We start from the raw sequence: 24694 nt of genomic DNA on the forward strand, positions 1-24694 counted from the left end.
TTAAAGTTGAAAAAAAATGTATTCACCTGAGACTTCACTGTTTTCAAATTATCTGTCCTGACTTTACCCTACTGTTTGACACTGCTTGATCCTACAGTATTTATTACAAATGTGATATTTTGGCTTTTTTTTGTTTTATCCCCTCTGCTCCTTAACATTGTAAAGCGTGATACCTATAACCGGTATTTTTCTTCTTCATATGATTTTATTGTTATCACTGTGCTGCTCTCTGTAAATCTGTAAAGCGCTCTGGTACCCGCAAGGGTTAAGTTCACGCTATAAACTATCAAATAAAGTAAATAAAAAAATACTCTTACTTAGGTTATGAAAGAATGTGTTTATATCACAATATTTTACAACCTTGTAGCGACAGTGAAGTATCCCAACCGCCATCATTTAAAGATCTCAATGAATAATTGAAGCCAGCAATAAAAATATTAAAGATTTGAATCAAATATACAACTCTGATTCACCCATCACTGTCTTGATTTTCTTAAAACATACTTGAAGAGAGGTATCACAAGACAAACGTGAGTTTCAGCTTCATTATTGAATTCCATGCAGGTAGGAAACACGACCAACCAAGCAGAGACACCGCTACAACTGCTGTTACAGTTCTAATCATCACATTCCAAGCATCACTGGATTCCTAACCCAGAATCCAGACAACACATCTTCCTCTTTGTACTGATTGCAACAAAATTAATTAAACAAGCATTGGCATAGCCAATAGGTCTCGCCTTTGGGACCTTATAAGTGTTTAGCCATGCAACAGTTGCATAACTAAATACTTATAAGGTCCCAAAAGCGAGACCTATTAACTATGCCAAGCGGCCGTGAAAGTGATCGTGATAGCAATCAAACATCAAAGCGGCCGTGAAAGTGAAAGTAATCCCGGTAAAGCGCGACGCGCGCGCCCGCGCACATGCACTGTAGCTCTAGGCTGGCCTGGTAGCACTTTTTGGAGCACTCTCAATAAGTCTCGCCAGAGCAGCGCATGCGCTGGGTCAGGCGAGACCTAAAAACACATGAACCATAAAAAGAACTTCCAAAATAAACAAGCAAAATGAAACGACCCATTTGTTATGAAACGGCAGTTTGGACATAGAAATGGAATTCTGAAATAAAAATACATGTTAACAGACTGCACACAGTCCTAAAATCCTGACAAGGACACATGTTAATAAACTACCCATAGTACTGAAACGGTGTGGGAGGCCTCCTCATACAGGATGACCTTAACACATGCGCACACCTAGCACACACCACACCCACATCACCACTCATTACATCCTCACTCCACTGAGGTGATAATCTTTCACTTGGGTTCCACCCCTTGTCCAGAACTTTTGTAGCCCAAATAGTTTGCACACACTACTACAAACTTGCATTTATCTGCTCTCAACGTCATGCCTTCGTCTTTTGAAGCAGACAAGACCATGGCCAATGACTTGTCATGGGAGGATATGTCTTGACCAAAAATCAGGATATTGTCCTGAAAATATCAGACATTGGGTATACCCTTGCACAGCGCCTTAACCACTCTCTGAAAAACAGAAGAGGTCAAAGCCTAACCAAAACAGTTTTATATAGTGCGGATTTGACCCGAATCGGGCATCAGAGCACTTTACATAGCACCAGTTGCGTTACATGAGGGCACATTCATTTTTGTTAGGCACGGGGAGATTAAGTGACTTGCCCAGAATCACAGGATGTTCAGCATCATTGCCGAGACTCAAACCAAGGTACCCAGACTCTAGGTCGACCGCCCTAGCCATTATGCCAACTCCTCTGCCCAAGAAATTTAAATTTAGTTTAAATCCAAACGCAACCTCTGGCGTGATAAAGGATGTTAAAGGCCTCGATTCACATTTGAGCGCAATGTGGTGATAGGCAGCTGTCATATCTAAGGTTGTAAACACCTTGGCACCCTTAAGAGAAGTCAACACCTCATTTATATTGGGCAGGGGATGCCTATCTACCCAGATTCTATTGTTGAGGTCCCTTAAGTCAATGCACAATTTCAACGCCCCATTGGCCTTCCACGCTAACACAACAGACAACCATTCAGAACTTTTAATGGCTTGCTCACACTAATTGTTTAGTTCCTTCCCGAGCTGCTCCCTCATAGTTAGTGCACCACCAGAACAGCCCCAGCCTTTGATATGATTTAATGAGAAACCCATTAGTTTTCCAATTTTGCTTGAAAAACCTTCAGGAATGCTTTGACCCACAGACAACCGCTAACAGCTGCCAGTCACTAATCGGTCAACAACACCTGCTCTGGGTTATTGGGATCAAGGATTATTCCCAACTTTCTCTGCTCCAACCACCTCAATGGACACGATCCATCTTTGGGCAAATATACAGTGGACCGCGCTTTGTTCCCTTTAAAATCCTAAACTGTATGAAATTCATCCACGACCTCAATGGATTTCCCTCCAAACGCAATTGGTCACACATTGGGCTTCCTTAAACTAATATCGTTGAACCATTCCCACTCTTTCGTACCAATCAGAATGAAAAAAATAACTGAATCAGCCATCATATTGACCGCAACGTCTGCTACACTCACTAAGCAAAATGGTCTATTAGCCTGTTCAGATTCAATTTGCATCACACCTTTGTCCAGATCGTCACCAACCTGGTGTACACAAAATACAATATTCTTATCATCCAATTTCTCCGACAAATGACCCTTGCCAATAGTGGTTTCAATTTCATGAATGTATTTGGACTACTCTTCTTGTTACTAGATTTATACACCTTGGTAAAATGCCCCTTTTTCTTACACTTCACACACTTTATCAGCAGGGCACGGGGAATTAGCAAAATTAGTCCTATCCCCAAATCTGTAGCATTCCTCGACTTTCCTCTTAGAGTCCACTTAATTATCTTTATTATCCTTGCGCTCCAGTCACCCACCCTTGCATAGCGTGTACCTGTGATCCAAAAGATATCTGTTCCATGTAACTAGTGGTAGTTTCAATTCTACTAGCAACTTCAACCGCTCGGTCCAAGGTTAGGGCATCTGTGGTCAACAGCTTTTCTTGAATAATCTTATTCTTGTTTTTTTCCACAATCTGATCCCTGATCATCTCTTCCTCAAACACCCAAAACTACAGGTAGCAGCAAAGATTCTTAATGTGTTTACATAAGATTCAATGCATTCACCAGACAAGTTCTGCCTAGAATAAAATGTATGCCTTTGCAGAGTAACGTTTTTCTTTTACTTGAATCTGGCATCCAAGGTTTTGATGGCTGTAGCATATTCATCCATAACATCCCATTCTCCCAACACGCTAATGCTAGGCAGATGTTTTAACACCTCCCTTCTTCCCTTTGGACCTAAAGAATACCTTAAAAAGCGAATTTCTTCTGCGTAAAAACCTTTTCTTTCGCCTCCAAATACTTTTCGAAACCCTTTTCTTTGTCCCCATTCGCTGAGTGGAGACCCAGAGGTTGCTAAACAGGCAAGAGTCCTGAAATATGACACCCAACCCCCAATAGTTTTTGCAGTTTCTCGATTCCTAAACGCAATGTGGCTAAAGCGCATACATTTCTTGTAGTTTCATATTGAGTCTTGTGTTGTCCGAATCTTATGTAACATTTTTATTTGTGATTTAATGTGTATATCCTTAACTGTAATTGTGATAATTTATGTTGCTTTTATGGCCTTCGGTGCCGAAATAAAGATTAACAATGGCAATGGCTAAACAGGCAGGAGAAGGAATTATGGTCTGCTGCAGGTTATCCTTTGTTCTACTAAAAATCCCCTATGAAATACAGTCTGCTTACATATACAGGTACAGAAGCTAAGTATGAATTGTGAACACTAACAGAAAACACCTGTGCTAATTCCACCAATGTCTCCAACACGAAAGATGTGCAAATCACATGCCCATACACAACTCCCAATCACAAGGTGAGCAAATCACTGAAATCCACCTGAAAGGAGGAACAGTTGAGTATATAGGTAAAGAAATTGTGTACGGATTACCGTGATCCGCTGCCTAAGTTACCTTTTTCCTGTTTTTGAAGCTTGTATACCACTGGAGCGTTATGGCCACACCAGTTAAAAATAACCAACAAAGGTGTGCGGATCACCGTTGCCGGTTGTAGGCCGCTGCAGGGTTGTGATCCCACTGGTTAAAAATACCAAAACAAAGATGTGCAGATTACCGGGATCCACAAATAAAGACTGACAACCGGAACAACATGTGTCTGCGTCTCCTGTGTGCCACGTTGCCAGGCACCCAATCTAAGATGCCACAACACGTTACGGTGTTCCCTGCATGCCACGCTGCCAAGCAACAGAGCGTCAAAATCCTGAAAGTGCAGAATCAGACGTGTAAAATGCCGAATCCTGGCGCATGGCTCCTCCCGGCGCAACACTTCCTATTTTGTAGGGCCCTGGCTGAGCCCAAATACCAAGATCTTCATGGCGAAGAAACCAGAAAGTCGGGAATGGCACAAGAAACCATCCGCCTTGCAGTGCCTCACAGTACCACACACTGAGGCTGCGAAAATCCTAGAAAATGAGGAAAGGCTCCAAAATACTTGACCATCAGCAGTGCCTCGGTCATGAACCACTTCTCCTGCGAATCGCCACTGAAGAGAGGTACCACAAGACAGAGGTGAATTTCCACTTTATTGAAGTACACGCAAGGAGGTGGAAACACAACGGACCAGTCAGGGAAACAGCTGCAAATGCCACTACAGTTCTGATCATCACATTTAAAGCACCTCTAGATTCTCAACCCAGAATCTAGTCCCAACACTACTGTAGCTGGAAACAATGAACACCACAAACCTAAAGTCTAACATTTCTGATCCGACACAGCAGAGATCCCATTGCTTCAATGTAACAATTCACAGCACATCACTTATAAAGTTACTAATCCACAAACGTACAACAATAAACGTATTACGGGGCCAGCCAGTACACAATTTGCATCTTCCTCAGTGGGCCGAGAAGACGCTCCACTCCGAGTCTGTGGGGATTTCTCCAGCCTGGCTGCTCAATGAAGCTGGGCTGGAGAAACACTAGGTGGCATGTGTGTTTGGACGGCCTGAGACGACCGGCCAAACACACATGCGCACTTAAGAGCATGTATATAATCCTCCTCGTCCCTCCCATCCCCTGCCCCTCGGTGCACAAGTTGGCTCGGAGACGGCAAATGAAAACTAAAATGATACTAAGATATCGTTTTTATTTTTCACTTGCTGGCTCTGAGCCAGTAAAGCGACATTCCTCTATCATTGCGGAGGAGCCACCCCTGCAGGAAACTTGTCATTCCACAAAGTGGCAGCTACCACAGTAAAGGCAGTCACCAAACTTTGCATTAGACTTTTTAGGGAATGCTAAGAGAGAATGGTTGGCAGGTCAGAAGATGCAGGGTAAATCTATTGACTAGAAAATTTAGAGTTTTTGCATAAAATGCAGTGTGAATGTTGGTCATGGCCTTAAACGTCATCCTTTATTGAACGGGGAGCTCGTGCAGTGAACAGGTGATGTCAGTGTATTATAAAAGAACTGAGGTAGCTCTTACTGCTCAAAGGGAGAGTTACTAGAATCCCTAAAAACACCATTTGTTATGTTATGAACTTTTGTAAAGCGCGAATGCCCGGAGGAGTCTTGGTGCTGGCAGTACTGCAAAGGAAAGAGCAGAAGGAGGGTCACACAGAGTGAGAAGGAAAAGGGGGCTACAGTTATTGCTTTAGTAACAAATTTAAATATTCATGCTAACTTCCATACCTGCATTCTAGCAAAAAGTGAAATGAAAGTCCCTGTATTTAACAACTATAGCTAAGATTCATACCAGAGACATTATTGTGCTGGTTTGTCACAACTTATTTCAAAACCTACAGGTATAAAACTAGAAGAAATCTAGAATGCTTCGGTACGCCATTAGAATTCTGGAGTGGGAGCTTCCACTCTGCAGACCAGAAGCAATTTGAACAAAAAAAGGATATTGAGGAAAGACATCCACTCTCACAGAGCAACCTAATACCTCAAATAGAACAATTTCACCAAAAGGGAAGGAACCCTGTACAAATGCTTCCCTTGCTGTTGTGCCTCAAATCCGGAGGCCTGCATGAGACAAGAAACGAAGTAAAACACAGCCAAAGGAATATGCTACTTACCAGTATGCATCTGTTCTTGGCATGTAGAGCTGCAGAGTCACACACTGAGGATAAGATCGCCATCTGGTGTTGGGCTCGGATGATTGCAGGTTGTTGTTGTCTTCGGAAGAAGCCTTTGGTCACGAGGTTGGTGACTCCTCCCCTGGACAACAGTGCGCATGGGCATCCACTCCATCGTCAGATTGTTTTTCGCCATGATGGGAAAAGATGGAGTGTATAGAAATGAAAGAAAGGATGTCCATGTGTAATGTCTAAGTAAGACGGATGCTGGAACAGATACAGGTCCCGGGGAGGCGGGCGGGCGTGTGTGACTCTGCAGCTCTACATGCCAAGAACAGATGCATACTGGTAAGTAGCATATTCCGTTCGAGGCATATGAGCTGCAGATCACACACTGAGGATAGATTATATAGCAGTGCTTCCCCTTAGCGGTGGTCGCCTGTATCCGTTGCAGCAGCTTGAAATAAAGTTTTTAGGACAGCCTGGCCCACGGAGGCCTGTTGTTTGGCCTGCACATCAACACAATAGTGTTTAGTGAAGGTATGCGTGGTAGACCACGTGGCTGCCTTGCAAATGTCTTCTAAGGGAATGTTACCTAAGAAGGCCATAGAAGCCCCTATTTTACGCGTGGAGTGCGCCCTAGGGGGAACTGTAAGTGTACGTTTAGCCTTGAGGTAGCATATTTGGATGCATTTAACTATCCACCGGGCTATACCTGATTTGGAGATTGGGTTGCCTTTATGTGGTGGTGCGAAAGCAACAAAGAGTTGTTTTGTCTTTCGAAAGGGTTTTGTCCTGTCGATGTAATAAAGCAAGGCTCTTTTGACATCTAAGGTATGTAGGGCCCTTTCAGCTACGGAGTCTGGGTTTGGGAAAAAGACCGGTAGCTCTACTGATTGGTTAAGGTGGAAAGGGGAAATCACTTTTGGAAGAAATTTAGGGTTTGTCCTAAGAACCACTTTGTTACGGTGTAGTTGTAAGAAAGGTTCCTCTAGTGTAAGGGCTTGTATTTCACTCACTCTGCGTAGGGAAGTGATTGCGATAAGGAAAGCTACCTTCCATGTTAGGAATTGTAATTCACATTTGTGCATAGGTTCAAATGGGGGACCCATGAGTCTTGTTAGAACCACATTGAGATTCCACACTGGTGCAGGTGGCAATCTTGGGGGAAGGATTCTTTTGAGACCTTCCATAAACGCTTTGATGGCTGGTACCTTAAAAAGGGACAGGTGTTGCCTATTTTGCAAGTAGGCTGCCAAGGCTGCTAGGTGTAAACGTATAGAGGAATACGCTAGATTGCATCTTTGCAAGTGTAGTAGATAGCAAATGATGTTTTGGATGGAAGCGTCCAATGGATGTATGTCATTATTAGCGCAGTAGATGGCAAATCGTTTCCATTTAGCGGCATAACACGCTCTAGTAGTAGGGCGTCTGGCTTCCTTTATGATATTCATACAGTCTGGAGGGAGATTGAGGTAACCGAACTCTAAGACCTCAGGAGCCAGATCGCTAGGTTCAGTGTTTGAGGATCTGGGTGTCTGATTTCTCCATGGTTCTGGGTTAATAGATCCGGGGAGAGGCGTAGCCTTTGATGTGGAACTAAGGATAGTTCCAGAAGTGTGGTGAACCACGGTTGACGTGCCCAAGTGGGAGCCACTAGTATTAGTGTTAGTGACTGTTGTTTCAGTTTGCGTACCACAAATGGAACTAGTGGGAGAGGCGGAAAGGCGTACGCAAATCTGCCTGACCAGTTCATCCATAGGGCATTGCCCTTGGACTGTGGGTGTGGAAACCTGGCGGCGAAGGTTGGGCATTTTGTGTTTTCGGGAGTGGCGAACAGGTCTATGTCTGGTTGTCCCCACTTTTGGAAGAAGGGGAGTAGAACCTTGGGGTGTAGTTCCCATTCGTGGATCTGCTGTGTGTGGCGACTTAGGAGGTCGGCCACTTGATTGTGGATCCCTGGGAGATGTTCTGCTAACAGATAGATGTTTTGGGGAACTGCCCATCTCCAGATTTGCTGTGCCAGTTGGGACAGTTGGGGAGAGTGTGTCCCTCCCTGTTTCTGTATATAATACATTGTCGTCATGTTGTCTGTGCGTATGAGGACAGTTTTGTTCTTTAGGTGAACTTGAAAGGATTTTAGTGCTAGGAACACTGCTAAGAGTTCCAGGTGGTTGATGTGGAGCAGTTTTTGTTGACTGGTCCATCTGCCCTGAGTGGTATGGTGAAGGAGGTGGGCTCCCCACTACGTGAGAGATGCGTCGGTAGTTAGCACAACTTGTGGAAGAGGCTCCAAGAACGGTCGCCCTTTGGACAGGTTGATGGTGTTCCACCATTTCAGTGAGCGAAGTGAGCGACTGTCCACCAACACCAGATCGGTAAGTTGTCCGTGAGCTTGGTTCCACTGTTGTGCTAAACATTCCTGTAAGGGACGCATTTGAAGTCGTGCGTGTGGGACTATGGAGATGCGGGACGCCATCATGCCTAGGAGCTGCATGAACACTCTTGCTGGAAGAGATGGATGAGTTTGAAATTGAGAGATGAGATTTTGTATACTGGCTATCCTGGCAGTGCTGGGATAAGCAATGGCCTTGGATGTATCTATGGTTGCTCCTAGATACTGATGTAAGTGGGAAGGTTGTAGGTGGGATTTGGGGTAGTTGATAGTGAATCCCAAATCGTGGAGAGTTTGAATCGTGCGATGAGTGTGGAGAACGCATTTTTGGTATGTATTGGCTTTTATGAGCCAATCGTCCAGATAGGGGAAGACATGGATCTGTTGTCTTCTGAGGTGCGCTGCCACGACTGCTAAGCACTTGGTGAACACTCTGGGTGCTGTTGTTACTCCGAATGGGAGAACTGTAAATTGATAGTGTTGCCCATCTACCACAAATCGTAGATATTTTCTGTGAGCGGGATGCATAGGGATGTGAAAGTATGCGTCTCCCTGTTGTAAAAGTGGGAGGACTTGTTGGAGAGTGGTCATATGAAAATGATCCGAATGTATATACTGGTTTAGTAGTCTGAGATCCAGTATGGGCCTTAGTGTTTTGTCCTTTTTGGGAATGAGGAAGTATAGAGAATATACCCCTTTTCCCTGATGTTGAAGGGGGACTGGTTCTATCGCATGTTTTTGTAACAGGGATTGAACTTCTTGTTTGAGGAGAGAGAGATGATGTGAGGACATTGGGCGTTGTTTGGGCGGTATGTTTGGGGGGGATTGTATGAGTTCGAGGCAGTAGCCAGACTGGATAATTTGTCTTACCCATCTGTCTGTGGTGATGGAAGTCCAGACAGGTAGGAATTGTTGGAGTCGCCCCCCGACCGGAGTGGAATGGTCTGGGGGGAGTGGTGGCAAGTCACTGTTTGGTGGCTGGGGAGGTGCGGGTGTTGTTGTTGTTGCCCCGCCCTCGGCCTTTGTTATTGTTTCCCCTATAACCTCCCCGGAAATAATCTCTGTTAGGGGATGTTTGTCCAGAATTTTTAAAGGTGGACGTGGTCTCAGTTGATGTGTTTTTGGAGCCTCCTCTATAAAAGGAGCGACGAAAGGAACCCCGGTTTTGAGGAGACTGCAGTGCTCCCATAGACTTGGCAGTTTCATTATCCTTCTTCATTTTTTCTAATGCAGTATCCACTGCAGGGCCAAATAACTGCTCTTGGTTGAAAGGTTGAGCCAGAATTGCGGTTTGAACCTCCGGTTTAAAACCGGAAATACGGAGCCAGGCATGTCGTCTGAGTAAGACGCTAGTATTGACCGCCCTAGAAGCAGTGTCTGCCGCATCTAAGGCGCATTTAATGGAGGCATTAGATATTAATTTGCCTTCTTGAATGAGGTCAGTGGCCTGGGACTTAAAGGGTTCAGGCAGATGTTGCATAAGGTCCTCAAGTTGGTCATAATGTGCCCTGTCATACAGAGCTAACAGGGCCTGGGTATTGGCAATACGCCAGTGGTTCGCCGCCTGTGCGGCGACTCGTTTGCCTGAGGCCTCTAAAAGCTTAGACTCCTTGTCTGGGGGGGGCGTTTCTCCAGTTGTCTGTGAGTTAACGCGCTTCCTGGCATTTGATACGACCAAGGAGTCTAAAGGGAGCTGGGCTTTAATGTATGCAGGGTCCTGCGGGGCTGGGCGGTACTTTTTTTCGATGCGGGGGTTGAGAACCCTCGCTCGAACAGGGTCTTTAAAGACGTCAGTGGCATGCTTTATAACCCCTTTAATCATGGGAAGTATATGAACAGTTTTTTGTGACTGCTCAAAGGTATCGAGGAGAAAATCCTCCTCAAGGGGGTCCGTGTGCATAGTGACACCATGGAACGTTGCTGCCCTATTTATTAGTTGGCCAAACCCTAGGTGGTCATCAGGAGGGGAGGGCTTGGAGGGGTAGGTAGTGGGGTCAGGCATGTCAGGCATTGGATAAGACCAGTCATCTACCGGTGCTGTGTCTGGAAAAGTAAACTGGTCGGTTGGATCAACAGGATCATTAAATAAATCAGGGTCCGCCCCTCCGCCTAAGTCATCATTATCATCCTGTGGAGGAGGTGAATGATAGGGAGGTGGTAAAGGTAAAGGTAAAGGAGAAACAGGAGGAGGAGGGGGGGACGGGTTAGAAGGTAAAACAGGAGAGGAAGGACGAAGTGGTGAAGTGGCACAGTCCTTTTTCCGTATGGGAGCTGGGGGAGGTGTAGTGTCCAGCTTCCGTTTTTTATATGGGATGGCAGTCACATGTCCAGTGTTAGGATTGATGTAGATCCGCTTTTGAGTAGGATCTGGTCGAAAAAGTTCATCTGGCTCCGAAGGTGGTGGCGGCGACGTCCGCTTCGGGTCTTTATGAGCTGTTTTCGGTGTGGACGTAGTTTTCGGTGCCGATGATGTTTTCGGTGCCGAAGGATGTTTCAGGTCCGATGGATTTTTCGGAGCCGATGGAGTTTTCGGAGCCGATGTATGTTTCGGTGCCGATGTATGTTTCGGTGCCGAGGGACTTTTAGGCATCGATGTCGAAGAACGTTTCGGCGCCGGTGGAGACTTCGGTGCCAAGGAACGTTTCGGTGCCGATGGAGATTTCGGTCTTGAAGCCTGTTTCGGTGCCGATAGTGGTTTTTTTGGTGCTGAGGGTGTTAAAGGCACAATCAGATGAGGTTTGCTCGAGCCCGAGCCACCTACAGGCTTAGATGTCTTCGGAGCCGGGCCCGAGGGCGGGGCTTCTGAAGAGGATTTCCGGTCACGACTGGGCCCAGCTGGCGGAGTCTTGACCAATGCTTTTTTGGATGGGGCAGGGGTAGGGGGGGTGGTACTCACACGCTGCCCTGGAGTGATGAGGTCATCGGAATCGTCGGCCTCGGACACGATCTCGAGATCTTCGGTGTCGTCTTCGGGAACATCTTGAGCAAAGATGTCCTCCGGTTCTGGAGCTGGTTTGGCCATAATATGGCGTCGAGCTCTTCGGTCCCGGAGGGTCTTCTTCGAACGGAAAGCGGCACAAGCTGGACAGGTGGACTCGTTGTGTTCCGGCGACAGGCAGAGGTTACAAACCTCGTGGTGGTCACTGTGGGGGAACTTCGCTCCACACTGGGGGCATTTTTTGAAGGGTGTCCTGTCCACCAGCCGCTTCCGGAACCGGTCCGAGTTGATTTCGAAGTCGATGGAATGGAGATTAAGGAGTTAAATTGATTGCTAGAAGTTTTCTGCTGGAGCGGAAAAAAGTTCATCCGAACCCAATGGCGGAAAAAAACAATCTGACGATGGAGTGGATGCCCATGCGCACTGTTGTCCAGGGGAGGAGTCACCAACCTCGTGACCAAAGGCTTCTTCCGAAGACAACAACAACCTGCAATCATCCGAGCCCAACACCAGATGGCGATCTTATCCTCAGTGTGTGATCTGCAGCTCATATGCCTCGAACATCCAATTCCCTACTTTCAGCCCTGAAGTCAGAACACTCTCAGAAGGCAGAAACCGAAGCTTACCTGATCCTGTTTTGGTGCGGATCAGCGTACAGTTGACTATTACCACATAGGATAAATGTAATCTGAAAGGAAATCCATCGAGAGACATGCCAAAGAGACCTCCACTGTCTAAAGGCTCTCTCTTACGCCAGCACTCACATACACAATCAGGAGTGACAGAATTGAAGCCACAGAAATATTCCCTATGAATAACAGGGTTTGACAATAACTACATCAAGTCAGACAGCGGCAGGATTCAATCTCCGTTTATAATCTAAAGGTGGCTTTGAAAGCTTTTTGTTGGTTCCTGCAGCTGTCTACTCAAAATTCATTTTAACCTCACGAGTAATAATTATTATCTTTCTAAAAAAAAAAAAACAGTTGTTCTCCAAGTCTACTGCAAATGAGAAACTGCAGAAGCAGTACAATTGTGCTCAGGGAAGGATTCTCTGCTTCCCCCCCCCCAGCAAATAAAGGTCTAGAAATGACTCTTGGGAAATATTTAACTGACAGATAGTTTGGCGTATCCCAAAAGGACAGTCACGTTATTTTGCTGCAGAAAATACAATGTTCATGTTGAAAAGAGATTTTCTTAAAACTTTAGCCTCGCAGTAGGAGGTTCTTCAGAATAGAAATCCGAAATAAAAAGTCTTTCATAGAGACAACAACTCCTGACACAGTGACTGGGAGGCAGGAGAGATTGAAAGGATGGATGGCGGGGGTCGGGGGCACCTAGCTATAATCTTATGTCTGAAAGGAAAATCAAAAGTAGCACTTTGTGCAATTTGCTTTCGCTGTTGGCTAAATGTTTGCAACATGGTGAGCGATCCTCACATAACCTGAATGGCATGCTGCGCCCCTTAAAGGACGGCCAGCCGAGTCTGGTGACACTGCTGGAACCTGTTTGACCGCAGGATCACGAGTGCGAATACCGACGGCTCCACCCTTTCATCCTTCCAAGGTTGATAAAAAGGACTGTCATTGACAAGGGTTAACAAAACACGTTTTTTTCAGTCAGCTCCGAGATGGCCCCTGCTGGGATGAACACACGCCTTACTGTGAGAAGGTGGCCAGGTATATGCTGCCCACTAATTAAAGTGGGCACCTTGTACCAGTCCACACCACCCATAAAAATATGTATTTATTGATAGAACACTCTACAAGTCTCTATACATGACTAGGGCACAAAGTACACAATGGATCAATAGAACATTCGGAAATAGCAAAATACACAGCAGGCTCCAGGGGGAGACCGAACCATTACTAAAAAAAATAAATGGTATAACGACTTAACTAGACAATGCCTAGAGCGCGTAGAATCACTGGGACCCCAAGGAACCACCCAGAAGAGTGACACAGGGAGCCCACGGAGGACGGGTGCAGTGAGGAAACACGGACGCGTGCTCCGTACAACTCTATGGGAAAGTCGCGATTGTAAAATTACAAGTTATGGACACTTCTAAGAGGACTTTGAGCAAACCCTTTGGAACATAGGAGGTTCTAAGGCCAACCCACCAGTGAGTACCGAAGTACCCGTGTTACCTATCCAAGAAGAGCCGGGTGGATAGGGGTCAAGTGGTGTCGGAAACCTTCGTCGTTTTCAATGGAGAGTTGCGAAGTAGTACTGCTGCCAGGAGGGCGAAGAATGTCCGGTGGTATCCAAGCCTGGATTCGAGGTGAGAAGAACCTGAAAGCAGAGGGGACAGAGTCTGGGTCACTTCAGGTGACCAGGGGCTCAGTAGTCGAATGCCCACTGATGTCGAGTGCTTCAGGAGTGAAGAAGGGGTGCTTGACTCTGCAGCCAAGGGAACCAGGATCCGAAGGTGAGCTGTCCCACGGAGGATGTCGAGTGCTGGGGGGTTGATGTACGGCTGGAGCATCAACAAGCCTTGGCAAATGCAACCCACGCGGTCAGAGTAAACAGGTTAAGGTGTGGACCAGCAAGGTCCAGGGGACTTACCAAGCAATGGAGAGTCAGGGCATGTCTGGAGCAACCAGGTAAGCCCAAGAACAAACAAGGTGACCCTCGCCAGGACCCACAGGCCAACGGACCAGGAATCGCAAGGAGACCTCCAGCAAGTTTGTAAAGTACCAGCCCACAGGACACTCGAGGAGTGGAGGCCGGAAATCTTTGGTGCAAATACTGCTCGGGGTCAGGACTACATGGAGTCCAATGCACAAGCTCGGGAATCGTCAACAAGCATATGCAATTGCAAAAGTACACGGTGCACAGAAGTTCAGGTTGCACAGTCCCCATGAGGGATACTGGTCTCAGAATCGCTGAGAGGGCAGTTCGACCTCAGGGACCTTCGGGAACCCACCTCCTGTGTTGCTGAAATCGTCGGAGTCCTCAGGAGAAGCAAACCAGTCAGAGTAGTTTAGGTGCCTGCTTTTGCAGGGGAGTAACCCCTTTACTCCAAGGGAGATTCTTCAGTCGTCCAGCTTCCTGCAGGCAGTCTAAGTACTTGGTTTCCTCTTAGCAGAATCTTGTCCAGATAAAATCTAAAGTCCTGTAGCCAGGTAACCCACTTTATACCCATGGGAAGGGGTTGGAAAGACTATGGGGACGCTCCTAGGGGAGGGGCAGGACAGAGGGGTGGCTACACCCATGTCCTTTGCCCAGTTGCGAACCAGAGCAGGAGCAAATGGCTCCCAGAACTGGTTTGAGCTGGACTATGCACAGGGACACCAAAATGTGCCCCCAGTGCAGGCTTTGTGGCACTCTGAGTGCACCCACCCAGCCCCAATACACTAAACCCTGTCTGGGAGGTGGTCACACCTCCCTGAGACAGGATGCCTATTGTCATGTCTTCCTCTGCTCGAGCTTGGCTCAGCAGTAGGAGAGCAGAATCTTGTCTGTGGCTGGGAGCATCCATTTTGTGCTGCCCAGGTCAAGAAAGCTGGTACCGGGCAGACCGGTGACCCACATATGTCCCTTTGGAAGGGTGGAATCATACCTTCCACACCACTTACAGGTGTGGGGTTATGATTTCAAGGTGTTTGACACCAAACACAACATGTTTCTAAGCAGCCGTTTTAAAGTTAGCATTTACCGCGAGGGTATAATGCACATAAACATATATGTCTGGCTGCATCACAGACAACCCCAGAGAATGGTCTCCGAAGGCTGCAGAGGGGCTCTGCTAATGCAGGGGCACCCTCTCACGTAAAACCCAGCACCCTGCCTTCAAGATTGAGAAGGCCTGTCATAGAGGTGACTGATAGGTTTTTAAGTGTAGTGATTTAGATATAGTGAACCTATATATTAAGTGGTGCAAGCACCAGCTTACACAGTGTGTTATACCAGGCTTGTCTTGTCAATTTGAATGGCCCCTCATGGGTAGCTTAATACATGCTTCAGCCCAGGGAGGCCTCTGGGGTACCTATACCCTGGGTACATGGTGTACCATATACTAGGGACTGATAAGGGTACCCCAGTATCCAATCTGGAATTTACCTAAAGTACATAGATAGGAATTTTAGGGAGAAAGCTGATAGACTGGGGTCCTGAATAGCAGGATCCCAGTCAGACTAGTCAAAAACCAGCAAAACACCAGGAAAAACAGTGGGGGTAACCATGCAGTCAGATCTTACCTTCCCACACTTACAAATACACGTTCTTTTACTAACAGAGGAAGCAATCTGCAGAGCATTTGCCAGATTTGTTCCCTTCTAGTAAAGAATACCGAGAACTTTCCACAAGTAGATAACAGGAATGTACACACCATATGGATGTAGAACACTCATGATGGAAAAGTGTACAACAATTTCCAGGTCCCTTCTTAGGTAGGGTCCTGTGTGGCTGACTCTCACATTCTGCACAGAATGATTACCTGGCATAGCAGCATGGGGAGGCTGTGATTTGAGAACGACCCCTCTCTCCATCAGCCATTTGGATAAGGAATTGGTCAGGGCGCCTACCAGCATTGTAACAGTTAGCTGTGAGGAGGCGCTATAATCAGGAGGGTAACACTGGTCCATACATAAACATGCATTTTAATCTAACCATAGACACTTGACCAGGATCTTGGCCTTCATCCCAGTCAAAATCACAGAAAGCGCTCTTAAGACCAGGTTCCATACTACGGATCGGGGAATGGAATACGAGGGAGGTACTGGAGTGTGGCGTTTACAGCCCAGGTGGAGCCAGTCTCATTTTTAAGGGAACTCAATGTTGGGGTCTAAACATTTTCACACAGATTCAAGTGAATTTTCAAAGAAAGTCTTTCCGGCGAAGATGTATTTTTCACATCTGTCAATGGCAGTATCGGCTCCGAAAGTGGGAAGGGGTTGAAACTTTCTTCAGTGTCACCTAGGGCAAGCAAAGCAACAAGCCACATCTTTTTGCTCTGTTTCTCGGGGTAGGTGAATTTGGTCGCATCAATTTTGGCATAATATGATGCTCCAGTCTTTAAATATCAAGGGTATGTGTAGTGTTTTGCTGAGAGTCATGAAATTTTAAGTCTTTCAACGTTTTTGTTTCTAGGGTTGCTCCTTTCACAACATCTTCAGTGTAATTTGTGAAGCCTCTCTGGGGCAGTTGTCCTCACTGTAAACCCCTCTTAGTATTTTTTCATGGGTTTCAGAACCAAATGTAGTTACCCTTATTGGTGCCCAAAGGGCGCTTGGGTCTTAAAGCACATGCTCCCCAGACAAGTGCTTGGTCTCAGCTTCCATATGGAAGTGTTTCTAGGTTGATCTTCTAACTTCCCCCCATGGAGTGGAACACACTACGGAATCCTAATTAAGAGCCTTGTCAACTTGAGATCCTAAAAACATTTCATAGCGCATTACATTGATCATACGGAAGCTACCAATTACTGTGCTGTTGCAGATGAAACCTAGAAAACTGCCTTTTTTAATGGCGAAAAAAACCTCTAGTGTGCGAGGTATCAGATATTACTAACTTGGTAAACCATAAAAAATGAAATTTGCAACCAATAATCTTCAGAGTCCAAAAGTTGAATCTGAAAGGCAGAAAAAAAAACTGCTCGACAATCAAGGCAGTTTTTCCATTACATCTCGACATAGATAAAAGAAAAAATTAAAGATTTCACATGGGCATGGTGTGTTGTATGGTTCTGATTTAGGTCATACTGGAGGTCTCATTGCTGATGCCGACAACTCGAAGAAAAAGTTAACCTTTGGTAACAATATTCCTGGTGGACATAAAACCTTACATCAGATTCCTTACCTTACGAATGAATACTGCTTCCAGGCTATACTGACTGGTACGGAAAGCTTTTTACCCGAAATGACTCGCATACCACTAGGTGGCATCACATGTCTCCAGGCACGACTGCTTCTGAATGTGGCATCACCCGAGTGTGCCAACATTTGACCAGGATATTCATTTCTCTCTTCATCAATGAATGCAGTGAGGAACAGAAGGAGTGACGAACAGCACACAATACATTACCATAGACTGGGACCTTATATATCACGGTAAGCGCTTATTGGGAAAGTTAGTGAGGAGTATGCAGGAAGGTTATAGATCCACCAGAAATACTGCTACCAAATGTAACATTTTCTTCTGATGAATACATCTTCCTGTTATTTCTTCACCTTATAAATGATGGAAAGCATACAACCTGTGAGGTGGGACAGAATACGGACTATTAACCAAGGTAATCATGCAACATAGCTGGGGCACAGTACCAATCATTGTGACACTCAGAATGCAAGGGTGACCACATGCAGCCCAGCAAGTGTCAGCACCAGTGACTGCTCTAACAGCCACCGCCCTACTTAAATGAGCAAGAATGCCCTCTTGGGGCAAAGCAAATCTTTATACAAAGGATGACCTAACAAGAAATAAGGGGTTTAGTCACTGCCTTGCCCTTTTCAAGTCCAGCGAGCCCCAGAAAAAGCTGGTCATCAACTGTTCTGTCATGTTGGGGTGATTAATGATACCTCAAGCCTGGCATCCAGCCAATGCAGACATTTCTCCTCCTTGGTTGGATGTGGAGGAGGCAGAAATATGGAAGAGTAATAGTATGGGCCATATGGAATAAATAACCACTTTTGTCAAAAAGAAGAGTCCCACCAGCTTATCTGGGTAGAAAACTGAAGAATGGACAAACAGAGAAGAAGTAATCGCCACCAACAGAAATGTTTTTAGAGTAAGGTGCTGAATAAAGAAACATTACCTTTAACTGAGATGGCATCAAGAAGGTGAAAACAAGCATTGCATCCAATTTAGTAACAATAAACAGAATGTGAGGGAAGAAAAGCAAACCTTTCAGAAAATATGCCACTAGTAGCAATCTCACCAGTGAAGATTGAGTAGGCATGAACCATCGAAGCAGACAGGGCCACCAGATATCCCTTAACTATAGCAAGTTCCAGGCCATACTGAGAGAGAGAATGCAAATCTTAAGGCATCGGAAAGGCAGGACTTAAAGGCGTCGATGACTTACCTTACACTACTGACAGAACTTAGGCCAGTGACCTATGTAGATCGATTCAGCATCAGGGTTCCAGGTCACCAAGATGTCTGTGAACCCATCAGATAGCAAAGAGGCTCTTAACTGGAATTGCTCCATCTCCTTGCCTGCAGCCACAGCATCTGGGGATTGAGTACTTGACAGCACTACTCTGTACAATAGAGGAAGGGCAGCCATATGCTGTGTACCTAAAAATCAGCACAAGCCTTTGATTCCATGTCTCAGAGTCGCTGTTCATAGTTTGATTCGCAACAGAACTTACTTTCTTGATGTTCCTTGAATTTTTATACAAATCTTTGGTCTCTAACTGCCTCAAGCATTCATGCCTATAAATCCACTGTAGCTCCTTAAAGACCTCTCCTCATTGACCGAAGCCTGAACAATCTGGTGCGCGTAGCTGCATCGTGCTATCGATTAGCACTAGCCTTTGATTTCCTGTCTCTGAGAAGCCACGCCGCAGAGATTTGCTGTTCAGGATTTGATTCCTGTTGGGCTAAACTTTGACTTTCCTTGAATTTTTATTCAATTTTTTGCTGTCTTTTTTAAAAAACATTATTACTTCTAGTCAGTGCACTATGCAAGTCACACGTTTAGAATGTTTCCAATTTTCGTTACATTCAAATGGGGCCTCCTTCAGTACTTCCCGATGACCTCGCCCAGTGACACACCCACTGGAAAACTACCTTGAGGGCGCTAAGCGTCCTGCTGCATATTTACCTTCCCGCCGTCACTTCAGGAACTGCTCTCCCTGCAGGCGTTCTCTGATCGGGAGTCCACCCGAAGAGGCCATCACCAGCCCTTTTTACAGGTAAGGAAGGACGATTTACCTTGTACTACGCAACGTCCTCACACGATCACTCTGGGGTATTCGCTCTCCCCTTCTTTTCATCTAATTTATGCAGGGATCAGCACACAAGGCTGACATTATAAACCAGTAGACGTTTCCCTACTGGGAGTCCGCCCAATGTGACCCCCACCAACCCTACATTTATGAGTAAGTGATCACCAGACCTATCCTTAATCATATTTTATTCTTTAAAAACTCCTTCTAATGCTCTACCCTTATAAGACAACCGGGTCCAGCACGGCAAGCTGACATCTATGCCCCTGCCAAAATTCACCATTGGTCGACCAGTGGCCTTATTGAAAGCACAGGACCACTTCAATTCGACCACCATTATGTAGCACCTTTATTGCACCTCCTTATGAACTTAGTCCAGATCAGTAATTCCAATAAATCTCATTAGCTCCCCAGGCTCCTCTCTGTTCTGTAGAGACCCTGATAAAGGCTCGAAATGCAGTAGACACCCTTAAAGACCGACCTAATTCCTGTGTGAATTAACAATGGGATTTTACCCGCTGTGTTAGAACAATAAGCAATATACCATGTATGTTTACTCACATCATCACTTTCCTTTTTGATGGTTTTGGTTCTTAGCACTTATGGTTCTTGCATAATATCTCTTTACTACTTACTTGACTGTTTAATTTGTGACTCAGTATTTGTGATTTATGAAATAGTAAACTTCAATTTGGCACTTACTGTAGGACCAGTGCCGGTCACAGTACGGGTCAGTCCTCCGCTGCGATGACCGACCGCCCTCCCCATGACGGGCTCGGCTGTGGTCAAGGAGTCAAGGACTCACTGCCACCCACCACAGCATTCTCAAATTATGGTTGCTTCACAGCGCTGCCAGACTGCACCGTGAGGCACTGCCACGGGTCGGGCCGCCACTCCGGGCAAACAGTGTCATATATATTGATTGCACAGACAGTGTCAAAATCGTCCGGTCGGCGATGCTAGTAGATGCGGTCGTGCTGACTAACTTAAACCTAGTGTTTGCACGGCCGGGCCGACCCATCAATTTTTTAATTACACACGAATGTCTTTCGGCTCCTGTCTGTCTCTGAAGTAGCAATTGTGCATATGGCCCACTCATCATGTGACAAGAACAGTCACAGAGAATCGGAATGCCCAGGCCCGGCGCTAGTGGGTTAACTAATTTTGTTCCACTGTAGCTTCAGCCTGCCTGCCTAAGCCAGTTCAGAGCACGCTCCCTCCAGAGATCAGATGCAACCCTGCGATAATTCTTTGACGAAATTCAAAACTTTCTTGAATATTTTCTACTTTCCTACTATGCTTTCAGATCCAATGCTGAAAAAAAGTATATCAAGATGACAGCCATGCAATAGAGCAGGCATCAGACATCACAGAACGATGGACAGAACACCAAAATGTCGCTAAAGTCCAGGCAAAAAAATAAAAACAAAAATAAAAAAAAGCACTACAAAGACAATGCAGGACCTAAACACTGGGAGGCGGAATAATGATGCACAATGTGTGAATCCAAAAAAGACACAGTGGCAAATCTACATCTTTGCAATCCTGTCCCTCAGTGCACAAACTGATCTTCATCCGCTTTGAGCATGTCACTGAATCTTTTGCCCGAGGTTACACGACAGGTAAGTCTACACAGTCAAGTGGCCTCAGTCTGCTCAAATGGAGTATTGCTATTGCATCACGCCCATCATTTTTCCCCAACTGATACTCCTGAAACTAACAATCCCTCATCTGCCCCACTGGATAAGCATAGAGTGGAAAATACAGAGTTGCCAACTCAGTTTCAGAAATTCTCAAATTTGAATCATTGATCCAAAACAACTAATATGGTCAGAGTAGCCAAGGTACTGGCTAGGAAACTTGTGCGTCGACTTAAGACTGATCCATGGTTGGACTGCTCAGCCTCTTGTGGCAAATACAGGCCTGATCATAGGAGGCTCATATGGGAATCAGCTGGCATTACTCAGGTGGGTCATCTTTTTGAAGTAGGTCATCTTTTTGAAGTAGGTCATTTAAACCCTTTTTCTACCTCAAATCTGAATCTGGCGTCAACCTGTCACAATGATGCGATACAATCAGATAACACCATGCATCCATAGCCATTTCAACCACCTCATTGAAGACTTGCACAGAAAAATGGTGGAGATTAAAAAGGGTGGTGCCTGGTTTATAAGGGCTACTGACTGATCAAATATAGTCGACACCTTCATGAAAGGGAAGCAACTCAATGAAAGCTCAGAAGAGGACACCAAACTGCTTTACAAATAGGAAATCTGCTAAAACTCAGTTATCTATCTCAAGTAATTGCTAAACCCCACAGCTGTCTCAAGCCATTGCTAACCCCCACAGCTGTCAAGCCACTCACTGAATCTAACAATAAATCAATTCATCGAATTTGAAAAATGAGACTTAGTCTTTCCTAATTTAGGCTAAACAAAGCAGCACCTAAGGCAAGGTAGAAACGAATACAAGGAAGGAGCCATTGTAAAGTTCCATTATCAAACATGGCAACAGATGCGATTCAGGCGAAGACTCCCTATTTTTTTAAGCCAAGGTCTCCCATCTGAAATGGAGTCTGCCTCAATAGAAGTCAATCAGGACAATACTTTCACCCGAAATTTTTTATTCTCAAAATCTCCCACTTTCCTGTTCTGAAACGTTGGCATGTATGCATCATTATGGCACACTTGAGCAGTGCCGTTGTTTTCTTAGGTACAGACCAGACGTTTTACAGGGGAGATTTTAGGGGTGGTACTTATAAAAATCGTATGCATTTTTTGCCTAGCTGTTTCAAGCACAAGCAGCCAACTGAAGTCTTTGTGAGTTTTTTTTCTTAGTACAGTTGACAGTAAAGGTTAAGCGGTGCAAGAATCAGCACTTAATACTAACAATTTCAGTTACCACCTACAGTTACTATAACATAGCTGTCTAGCTCTTCTAGACAAGGGTGCTTCGTAATAGGAATACATTTTGAATGGAAAGGGGATTACTTATTCTTAAACTGATAAAAGCAAAAAATATCTTCTATCTTATTCGGATTATCAAACCGTTAGAGAGACGAACAAAAGTATATATTATTGCATAAAAAGTTTTTCCGACGATTACTGAAGAAGATGAACAAATAAGATAAGCATTCAAGGTCACCTAATGGGGATAAATACTTGGAAATTCAGTTAATTACGTAATTTAGGGAGTGCTAATGACCTACAAACATTTTAGGTCGAGACTACCGGACAGAGCAAGCTGTCTGGCTGAAAAAGATTTATTGTAGGCTTAAGAACTTAGAGGGTTTACAGCCAGCCCACTACTTCCCACTGGTGGGCTTTAGTGTCACTCACTTGCCAAATGTTTTTTTCAGTAGCTTTCCTTGTTTAGTCTGGCCCTCTACAGGATCATAGCATTTGTACCAACCTTTGACTTGGCTGACAAATATCCTTCCACTGCTCACTTTTAGGGAATTGCTTTTTTCTTTTTGCTAAAGCACTAAATGAGTATGTATTTCCCATCTCTCATGTGCTGATCTCTCTCCCAAATATCCCCCCTCACTTGGTAATTCTGTCTCCCAAGTGTTACCAGCTCTCTCGTGAGCGCCTTCCCGCCAAAACTACCCCTCAACAAGTTCCTTGTAGCTTTATCACTGGTGTGCTTCTCCCCGCCCCGTGTGGCTCCCACTTGTGTGCTTTTCCCTTCAAATCGCCCCATGCCCATTGCTTCTACAACACTCCTGTGTTTTCTTTCATTTTATTTATATTTGGGGGTAGGGTGGGTAATTTGCTGCCGGGACATCCACCTGCCGCACTTTAGTACAATTGTTTTTGGCTTACCGATCTATTGTGAATCAGTAAATATATATATTTTTTAAAGTACCTGTGCCCATTTGTAAGTACGTGCATGAGCCTAAAAAATAATGCATGCCTGCCCTTCTTCCCCACTTTTGTCCGTGCTGCACAGCATTTTGCCAATGATGTACAGTATAGCTAAAAGGCACTGGCAGAGCCAACTGGTCTCAACGGATACCTACTGGCTTTGCAAATTGCTTATAAAAAAAAAAAATGACCTGCTGTTCATTTTAGTTTCCCTTCTAGGTTTGTCCTAATTCACAGAGTGTACCTCTGCAAATTTTCTGTACCCTTAATTCATTATCCCTTCACACAGCTCACTCCAATGTAAGTATAACCACAACAATGAGATGGCATCAGTCCAAGGTGGAACATGAACTAGAGAATATTGCAGGTAAATTGCAATTGTGTTTGCAAAACACTTCATACCTCATGCGAGACGTCAAAGCACATTGCCAGGCAGGTAGCACATTATACCATTAGGAAGTGCTCGACTAGAAGGATGTTTTGTTTGGGGTACGGAATATGTGGGAAGTATTTTGGTGTAGTGCTTGAGCACCAGGGCGGTGCTTTTATTCTGTCTTGGTTCACGACACAAAGCGTGGTGGAGGGAAAGGAGTAAAAGTGTATGCAGTTTGGCTGTTAAAAGTCACTCTACAGGTGCCATATGAGTTAGCTTTTACTGTGAAACTAAACGTTAACCCATGTGCTGCCCTTGTTACAGCAGGTAAAGACAGCTCCTCTGTATTATCTCGGTGGGGATCAGAAAGAGATCGCATGAGATGCAATCTTTTATGTAGATGGTATCTGTGCAACTGCAATTCAAATGCTTACAGTGTCCAGTCTGGTCTGTTACTTGCAGAGACTGACTATATAGAGGTGGTGGTATAATAGTCAGTTGATCATACTTTGCTGCGCCGGTCAGTGAGAAGTGGCACATTTGTGTATTGGAGCGCTATCTCTAGGGATCGGGTGGATTGTTTGAGAGTTGAAGGTAGTTGTCTATGACTTTACGGATTACAGGTTTCATTGGTATTATGGTTTCAGGGGTTCCAATCTGGGGCAGGAGATCTGTTTTGTTATGCTCTGGTTATAGGCCACCGGTAAAGATTTTGTTCTTAGGATTGCCCAGAGGAGTGTAAGGTTAGTTCAAGGCCTGCAGTGAGAAGTCAGCAGTGGTGGTTCATAATGTACGTCGTTTGGGGGTTTGCTGGAACTGGTCCCACTCTTGTGTCAGACTTAGAGGGTTCAGAGCAAATAGTTCACTTCTGGCTTCCGTTTGCTAGGAAGAGCCAGCGCTTTTTTTCTTCCTTAGGTTCAGATGATCTTCCATACATCACATGTAAAGGGAGTTCCAGATGATACAGTTATGCTGTTCACACTACAACTATTATAGCAGAAACTAATATCAATGCAAAGATCAGTGCCCTGACGCTGATGGTGTCCAAGGGACCATACAAAAATATCTCATGGCTACTAGGAG

General features: G+C 45.2%; 1 protein-coding gene across 1 annotated transcript in view; it reads right to left on the reverse strand.

The window, feature by feature from the left end:
* RAB10 (RAB10, member RAS oncogene family) overlaps positions 1 to 24694 on the reverse strand; it is a 270755-nt gene that overhangs the window by 12532 nt on the left and 233529 nt on the right. The gene's annotated exons all lie outside the window — the stretch shown is intronic.

This window comes from Triturus cristatus, chromosome 6 (genome assembly GCF_964204655.1).
Source record: "Triturus cristatus chromosome 6, aTriCri1.1, whole genome shotgun sequence".
Classification (NCBI taxonomy): domain Eukaryota; kingdom Metazoa; phylum Chordata; class Amphibia; order Caudata; family Salamandridae; genus Triturus; species Triturus cristatus.